Raw genomic sequence first — 9,567 nt, 5'->3', positions numbered from 1 at the left:
ATTGATAACAAGCATATACATTATCAATTACTCTTCTATTCAACTGCTGGGACTTGAGTACAGGATTTTCCAGTTTTGTTCACCATTTTCAGGTCTTAACCTGCAACTGGTTGAATCCAGTGAGACAGAGAGTATGTATTTGAACAGAATAGTCTTCAGCACTTTAATTGATATTTAGAAAGAGTCTGACTTTGCTGTCTCTGCTTATGATAAACCTGTTTTGATGCCAGTTTTACAAGTACAAGGTGAAATAAAGGACATATTACTGAAGGAGAAACACAAAGTCCTGAACTTTAGCTTTCCAAAATAATTTTAAATTCCATAAATGGTTTTAATATATCTATACTTTGGAGCTAGAAATGTCTCCTCAGTTGTAAAAGCCATGTTTTCATTATTCCTACTTTTGTTGGATGCTATAGAGAAAATTTACTGAGTGGGATATCATATATCTTCAAAAAGCAATCCGAAAAAAAATTTTTAATTCTTCCACTAAGAATTGTAGAGTTTAAAATAGACATTTGAAGGAGTGAGTATTAATGAATACAATAGTGAAGCAAATTAATGAGGAAATTAGAAAACTAGAAGAAGCAAAAACCTTGGAAACTGATGAAAATTAAAAACCCTGCAAACAGTTTTCTGACTGTGAATGGCAAACTCAAGAGAGATGAAAGATGAATGCATCAAAAAGAACATCTTTTTGTTCCTTGAAAGAATAGGTTATTGTCTACTTGTATTTCTTGGACACCATCACTGGTAGTTCACTCACAAAAAAACAATGGAACACACATCCCTACCCCAAGGAATGTACAATCAAAAAAGCCAATGGAAAAACGTTCAGTCATTGCAAAATGAATAGAATTAGATCCAAAATTAAGCAAATGTACTTAAACAGCAATGCCTCCCAGCATATTAGCAATAGCTCAGTAAAAGACACCAGCTTAACTATTCAAAGATAGATGTTTTGATGACAGATTAAAAATAAATAGACATGGTAATGGATCTACAGAAAATAAACTGAAGTTGCAAGGAAATGTTTTGATTTAAAAGCTGAAGTTCTCAGGTCAAATATGCTGTCAACAGGGTATGACACTTAAGGTCTCAAAAAGCACTCAAAGCTAAACTTCAGCTATGTGCATGCAAATCACTGGTGTGTGTGGTTGTTTATCACTGTCACTTGTACAAGCAAATGATAGAATTTACATCTGTAAAAGCCCGTTTGGGCTTAGTTTGTATTCAGTTAGCACATACAGCTGAGTTTTGTATGCATATCTGTATATTTTATCATTGGCTTGCGGAAAAAGCAGTGCTCAAATTGTACCTGAAAAATAGATGTCCTATTTCGAAAATCTGGTTCTGAATAGTGCTCAGATAAAGCAAAAAGTCCCAGTACAATGCTTCAGATAGAATCTAATCTATTTCCAGCAATGACACCAAAACAAGATTGTACAGTTTACAATCAAACAAACAAGATGCCAGACGTCATGCAGATGTTAGAGTGGCTTTGTCTGTTTCCTTTCTCATGCCCTTTAATTGATAATGAGGTAGTTCATAATTTTGACAGACATTAGGGATCACTTTACCTCAGAGAAAGTTTTAATGCTTTGCTACGAGTAGACACAATTCATAATTCTCAATACCATTTTTTGCTTCTGCCATGAAGACTCATGGCATGTTTGTTCTTTACAATGGTGTCAGTCATGTAAACAGAACCAAAATTCCTGGATCAGGAGAGGTGTAAGGCTGAATTAGTCAGCTAACCTCTCTCTATGTCATCTTCAGCATTGAGCTGGGCCCTTCACCAAATTCTGTACCAGCACAGTCCAAGCTATCCCCAGTACAGAGGGATCCATTGGCCTTTGTGTATTTGCCACTAATATATATTATTTTTATATTTATTCGTGTTTGACAGGGTATTATAGGAAAATTTAGATAAAATTTATTTAGAGTAAGATTAGTAGATTCTGAAACACAAGGCCCAACTGCCAAAGTGAATAGCAGGACTATTAAGCAGTTCACTGTCCAGTTTAGGTCTTGTGTTTGCCTCTAAGAGACAATGTTAGCCCTCAAACAATGAACCACATTCACTCATAACCTGAGAGTATATGTATACAGCTATTCATCTCATTGCATGGGAGCACCAGAAGAACTCACAGCTGCAGAAAATATTTGAAGTCAGAATCCAACAGCAATCCAAGAGACTATGGTTTTACTTCTTCATCAGCCACTTAATATATTCTTGACTTCCAAAAGATACTTTCCTTGGATCTACCTGTATCTACCTCAATTGAAACTCGTCTTCCAGATAAGATAAATGGTATCCCACTGTAGCAGAATGCAGTATACTTCAAAATGTAATTCAAGTTTGAGAGCTAGAGGGTGTGTCTGTGAAGGGAAGATCTATATGAAATAGATCTAGCAAATGCTTTCTGGTTTAATACTGGAAATATTTCTGGAAGATAGTCAAAGTACTAAACAGCTTTTACAAGAAACAATAGAGCTGTATAATAACCTGTGCTAGTTTGGTCCTGGGAAAATCCTTATTTTCTTAGAACTAAGCCAAAGGCAAGATGCCTGTTGTTTCTTGGGACATTACCACACTGATCTCTCACAATAAGAAAACAATTTTGCAGAAAAAAAACTCTCTTTCGAGTGCCTTCTATGAAATAAATTTGCATTCTATTACTTTCTAATGAAAAACATTGCAGTTTACATACTTTGCTATATTTATAAAGCTTTTATAAGCTTGTCAAGTTATCTATTTTGTTAGCCCTCCATTTAGTGCTTTGGAATAATTTTGTTTACTACATTAGGCACTTCTGTCTTTTCTAAAGAAAATTAGATGAAAATGAGGAGTTGATATCTTATCTAAGACCAACAGGCCTCCTACTCCAGTACCCTGACAGTGCCCAGTGTCAAATACACTTCAAAGGAAAATAAGTAGACAAAAGTGTCAAATAAATATGCAATAACTAGTTGGTACTAGAATTTCCCCTTAATTACTACCACATCATCATTAATTTATACCAAAAATAACAAATTATATCTACAGTGTAAAAATATTTTTTGCTGTAACTCCTGTAACTGTTTTTCTCTTTACCCATATAAAGGTCTAATACTCTAAGAATTTAAAAGCCATTTTAAAGTTCAAAAATAAGGTACAGCAAAGCAAATGCAAATCAGCAGATATTACATTCTCAAACATGAGTAATGAGTCAGCGTTGTTCAGATGTGCATTTTGATTTCTACAGCTGCATCTTGCAGTGCAGTGCTATCAGTCAGATTGAAGCTCTAAACAATCTGGTGATTCTACAGTTCTGTGACATCTAATAGCTCATTTACTTTTTCTACCTGTCACAACAACATAACAATCTATTTAAAGAGCTCTTATTTAAGATTTGCCTCCTACTAAAAAACCTGTGTTCTGGGACATGATTCAGAGGGATGGGAGGATTAAATAGGTACAAGTAGATAATGTTGCCTTTGGGCCATTCTTTCTGAAGAAACTAACTTCACAAATGCTATTTAGAATAAGAACTTTCTTATTCTCTGTTTAGGAAACAATATGGTTCAAGTATAATTGCAATGTACAAAAACAAAGAGAACAAGGAAATATTACAAATAATCTCTACGTTTCATTAAAACATCCAATCAAAACATATTGTGTATTTGTGCATTTAAACATATGGATATGTATCTTTATATAAAGCACAAACATATATAAAGCATGTATCCATATCATACAGATACACTTACCCCCACATATGTGACATGGAATAGTGGATAGATGGTAAACTAATACATCCCTGCTTGTCATTTTCCATGTTTCAGAATGAGCTAGAAAAGCATTTACAAGCAAGAAGTGCTAAGGTATTGGGAAAAATCATATTAAAAAACCCCAAACAAACAAAACAAACAAAACAAACAAAAAACAAACCAAATCAAACAAGGGTATTTAGCAATAGAAATTGAAAAGTTCCCTTCAAACAAAAAGACCAATTGAAAGCAGTCTCCAGGGGAGGAAAACAAAATCCAAAACAACCCAGAATATAATCTTGATTGATGAAAAAAAATTCTAAAATGTTGGAAAAAGTAATTAATCTGAACAGAAATTATCTAATTGGTGTAGCTGATTATGGACAAGTAGCAGCCTGATTCAGAAAGCTAAGACTATGTTTAAATGAAATGGATGCAGAAGACTGGCTGAGAACAAGTTTATGATTCAAGAGTGGCAGAAAGAAGAGATATAAATTGAAAGGATGTAGGACTATATTGGCTGTATATGCTCTCAAGTGGAAATTCAGAAAACCTGGAAAGTTAAAATTATGGGTATTGATTTCACTAAAGAGATAAAAAAGTTACTATTATATTCGAAAATCTCATTTGGCCCATTCTGGGTAACAAGTTTAGTATGTATTATTTGTCATAGTACAAAGAATTCTTAATTGCTTGAGATGCAATTTCACAGCTCAAGTCTTCAAGTGAATCCATGATTGCTTATTTAGTACTGGTGTATATTTTGAAAGTTGTAGGGAAAAAATTCTCTGGAGTAATTTCTTTTTCAAAGACGAAAACTTGGCTTTTTGGCATAGCAACCAAGTTATCTCTACTGGTAAAAATACAGCTCCTTGTTATGTCGCTAATACTTGGCTAAATATGTTTTGTTTTCAGGAGGCAACTGAAAGGAATCTGATGTATGAACAGCCTTTATGAGTGATGGCTTGATGCACAAAATCCCTGCTCTTCTTCAGAAGGAATTTTACATTAATAAACTTTTTCTCTGCACTGAAAAATAGGGACTTCAAAACAAACAGTTCAAAGGTGAGAGAAGCTTTTTATAATTCTCATGAAATACTTAATTTGGGGAAAATAGCTTTGTTATACTATTTAGGTGCTCATTGGTTATCAAATTTTGGTTTTCTTTCTCATTGTTTAACATTTGCAATAACCAGGATGCACTCAACGTTGTTTATTATCTTGAAAACTTTTCAGGTGCCTGATAGACCTAATTTTTTGGAAAAAAATAATTGTAAATGCAAAAGATAATTAACCCATTAAGTACAATTCAAGGCTAAAGGAAATGCAGCTACAGTCTATCACTTAAAATGACTTCCAATTAAACTATCTTTAAAAAATTCTCACAGTGATATTTCGAGATTTCTGCATGGGCTGAAAAAAGCTGTACTTAGAACAATATCCAAAGAGATTAAGGGGGATTCAGTTTTTATAGACATAAGATCATCAAAGGGAAACCTTTTAGAAACTATAATGGAAGGCTTCAGAAAAAGGTAAATATGATCTAGCTTCATGGGCCTCAGCCACCAGAGGATGATACAGCCTATTTGTAAACAAATGGTTATTTATTAGCTGTGGGATTTGAGAGATTATGATTGCTAGGGATTTATAAGTAACTACTCATCCCATTTCTCTTAGTCATGGCAATGACTCAATGTTCCTAGCTAGAATGGAGTTTCAGTATTTTTCACCAACCTTATAATACACTTTATCATTTGGGTATTTTGGGTTTTTTCTCAACTCTAAGCAAGAGTGATCATAAGATATGATATCTGTGGGCAGCATTTACCATGACAAAGCAGTGCATACTTAGCAGAACTACAGTCAAAATACTCTTTTCTGTTTCATAACAAAACTTCATTTGTAATTTGATGTAGAAGCAAATATCAGTGCTATTAAAAATGACAGCAGGGAAGAAATGGTAAATAGTAAGAAAAAAGTATAAAGGTTGCATAATAACCCAGTTAGTTCTACTGTGCAAAGGCAAAGGAAACTCCAAAATGCTTATTAACACAATCCATTTTTAAATACAGAGCACCACACAGTGTGGGGAAATGGGTCAGCTCCTGTCTCCCTAGCTCTAGTAAATTGGGCAACATAGCTGAAATGACCAGAAAGCAATTTATTGGGTTTTTGTCCTCTGACCTTGCAAATTTCTCATCACTGAACTTTTCCAGGCAGCTGCATTTTGAGCTTATACATATACACCTGTCCTTTAACTTTGTGAACTTTATGTCTCAGATACTTTCATTACTTGGATATTCTGATCTAGACTTTTCCTCCTGAGAGGTACATGGTGACAGGAACACAAAGTACAATCTAGACTCTTAAAGATATTCTAAGAATATCTGATTCATGTCAGGTTTCAGTAAAACACTTGCCACTATAAATTTTTGAGGAAATAGGTATATGCTATTCATAAAAGCCCAAAGAAAACAGGACTATGTTTGGAAACTCAGTGCAACTGCCTAGCTTTTAAGAGCAAAAATTCTAAACAGACGTTACATCATATATACACACTCTCAACAGGTTTGTGTTGGTGGGGCAGCACAGACCTCTGACGTAACCTAGAAAAGTACTTGAGTTGTGAAAAGCTGCCTCTCTTCTGTGAATCAGCCACAAGAGGCAGGTGAGACATGCTTGTCATCTGGCCTACAGAATTATTACCTGGCAGGAGCAAAACACTGGTTCTAGGGGCAAACAAAGGTAATATCTATCTATCATTTTCTAAACAGAAATCCTCCACAAGTGCTATTTCCTGTACATCCGTATCACAGTCATAGATTCCTCGGTGGCCTTTCCAGTCAAGTAACTTCTTTCTGACATGTAGACTGATCCCACTCCTTTGTATTAACTTTGCATTTTAACTCCATTTATCTCTGCCTTCATTTGTTTTCCCTAATAATTTCAGTTACTCTCCCTTGCCCTGTGCTCCATCGTTTTCCTGTCCTTATAACACTCAGGCCCAGCTCCTAATGCTCCACTTAGGCAGTTTTCCTTTTATTGCTGTGGCATCAGCAGGGGTTCTTTGACACTAAAAGAGAGATAATCTCCTGCTACAAGCTCTGTTCTCCAAACCACAATGCTTGTCAAAGAGAGGAGGAATTGCACAAAGCCCCACTTGGCCCCTTCAGTCCAGGCAAGGAGCAGATCCAGTGAAGATGAAGCTTTGGAGAAAGTAACTGCCAAACCCTAGTGGCTAAAAACATGGAGGCTTTTTCTTTTCTTTTTCTCCTTTTTTTTTTCCTAGGAGGTTATAAATGCAAGCCAAATGTAGGCAGATTTTCACATTGTAGCTCATGCCAAGCTTTAGGCCACCGCTCCAGAACATAAAGATAATACAGTTTCCTTGGTAATTGTAAACATTTCCCATAGGAGCAAAAATATTTTGCTATGAAATCTATTGTGAGGCATGGACCTACTTGCTTAAGCTTTCCAAAACAAGTAAAGTACTACATTCATTTCAGCCTGAGGCAGACACCTGCCACAGAAAACTTCAAGTGGAGTATTTAAAATTTAGCAAAATTATATTTTATCTGAAGACACTAAATAATGGGAAAATACAGTGTCTTAAATAAGGGAATTTCTTATGTGTTTATTTTAGATTTTAACTGTACCCAGCATCGTGGGGATTGAGTTATTTCCTCTCAAGGGGATGGGAGTCACTTTGCAGATAATCTTATAAACAAAATTTAACTACAGCTGTCTGCTCTGTTCTTCAAGGGCATGGGTGATGCTTCAAAAAGGCTGAATTGTGAACTGAACAAAGCTTGTTTTAATAATTTCTGTATATGCATTTGCAAGGCATCCGAAAAAATACCCATGTGATTTCATCAGATGCAGAGATACTGGGAGTGTTTCCCAGGATGAGATTAGGCAGATTGCCTTGGGTTTGCTCCACAGGGAACAGGTCAACTACCTTTATTGCATGCCATCAGCAATGTGCCACTGAGACATTTCCAAAAGATTAAATACTTCTCAGGATTAAGAGACCTGCTTTAAACAGAAATTTCCTTTTTTGTTTTTGCTACATGTAATGCCTATTAGGGGGCTATAAAGGGGATTATGGAATCATAAATCATCAACAGTATTGTTTGCTGAGGTCTTTGTGTTCTTATTGCTTCTATTTACAAAAGTACAAGCATTTTCAAATTGTATATGGATGTATATTTTTATTAAAACAAGTGCAGAATATTATGTTGTTAAGTCTCCCTAGACAACTGCTGAATTTCTCAAGTCACTGTGCCAGTTAAGATTTGCTTTATAGTTGGAAATGGCAGTTGGTATAATTATTAAAGAGAAGAGATTTTCAAAGATTCAAAGGATTGCTTATCAGCAAGTACTCTTTATGTGACTCCATAATACTTCCCTGTTCTGTAGTAGAGATTTCTTTAAAATTCCCCTCTACAATCAAGAAGAATGAAATTTAAGAACTATGCTAGTAATGGTAAACTCTATTTCTTATTAATTATTTCTCAGTCGCACATAGTCACTCTTTCAGTTTATGTTATCTGACTGAATAATACAAGATTCACATATTTTGGAATTTATTCTTTTTTATCAAAATGTTATGGAGTACAAGATACAGAATCTCAGTCAATCAAATAAGTAATAAAACAACTACCAAAACCTCACATGACACTTCCATGTTTTTAGTATTACATTTTTTATTTTCTTTTGGAAGCAGTTGTAACCTTCTGTCGTTGTGTTTGCTCAATACACAAATGAAGGCTGGCAAGAGGTTTATAATTTCACAACATTACAGGTCAGTCTCAGAGGCTGCAGGACTATGGATGGAGGATCTTATTTTTGGCTTAAGTCTCACAGAGCCCCCACTTTATCTTTCCAACTATTTTGCTCCTGAATCTGACCCTGTCTTTAAAATGGGCGTCATGCAGTGCAGCACAGAAGTTCAGATGGCACAGATCTATTTTGAAACTTTTACTTCCAATACATCTCTTCTAGAACTTTAAGAAAATCAGTCTCAGATCAGGGTCCCATTGTGCTAAGAGCTATACAAAAAAAAAAAAAAATAGAACAAAGATGACTCCTATTGCAAAGAACAAAAATAAAAAGGAAGACTAAGGGGAGATGCAATCATTCTGGTAGATTTTAATAGGCTAAGCACTTAGGTATTAGTATAAATATTAGTAGGCATTAATGCTGTATAGGGAGATGAATTCTGACATTAGATACCATGCTATATAATTTAAGTCTTTTAAACTAGGTAAGAAATACCAAACCAAGTGACAATGGAAATAGTTTGAGATCAGTAAGACTGTACTTTCCACTGCTGCCAGACTTAACCCCAAAGTAACTGAACTAGTCTTAGGTTTAACTTAGCCTGTCTATAGAAAGACTGACAAAAATAGATACGTCCACTTGCCATATTTGTACTAACACTGGTTCAGGTTAAGTCTCAGAGACAAAATGGGACTCTGTCCTGAGAAAACATTTCACTGCCACTGATTCCATACTCAGTATCCCAAATGAAGATACATTAGAATCTTTGCTTCTTTGCAGCTTATTGTTTAACTAGGATAAGGTTTTTCCCAACAGCTGCCCAGCTGTTGACACTTTCCTGCTCTTTTAGAACTCTTTTTTTTTTAATCATAGGACTGCAGTCTTTCTGCCAAGCTTATTAATAATGCACTGCAAATGTGTATCTCTTACAAAATATTCATATTGCACTGTTTTTTTAATTATTTCTTTTGTCTCACGTCTCCTGTTTTCAACATTTTTTTAAGCCTCAATCCTTTGAAATATTTTCTCTCT

This window comes from Sturnus vulgaris, chromosome 1, assembly GCF_052056855.1.
Source record: "Sturnus vulgaris isolate bStuVul1 chromosome 1, bStuVul1.hap1, whole genome shotgun sequence".
Taxonomy (NCBI): Eukaryota; Metazoa; Chordata; class Aves; order Passeriformes; family Sturnidae; genus Sturnus; species Sturnus vulgaris.
Note: the sequence above shows the minus strand (reverse complement) of the source record.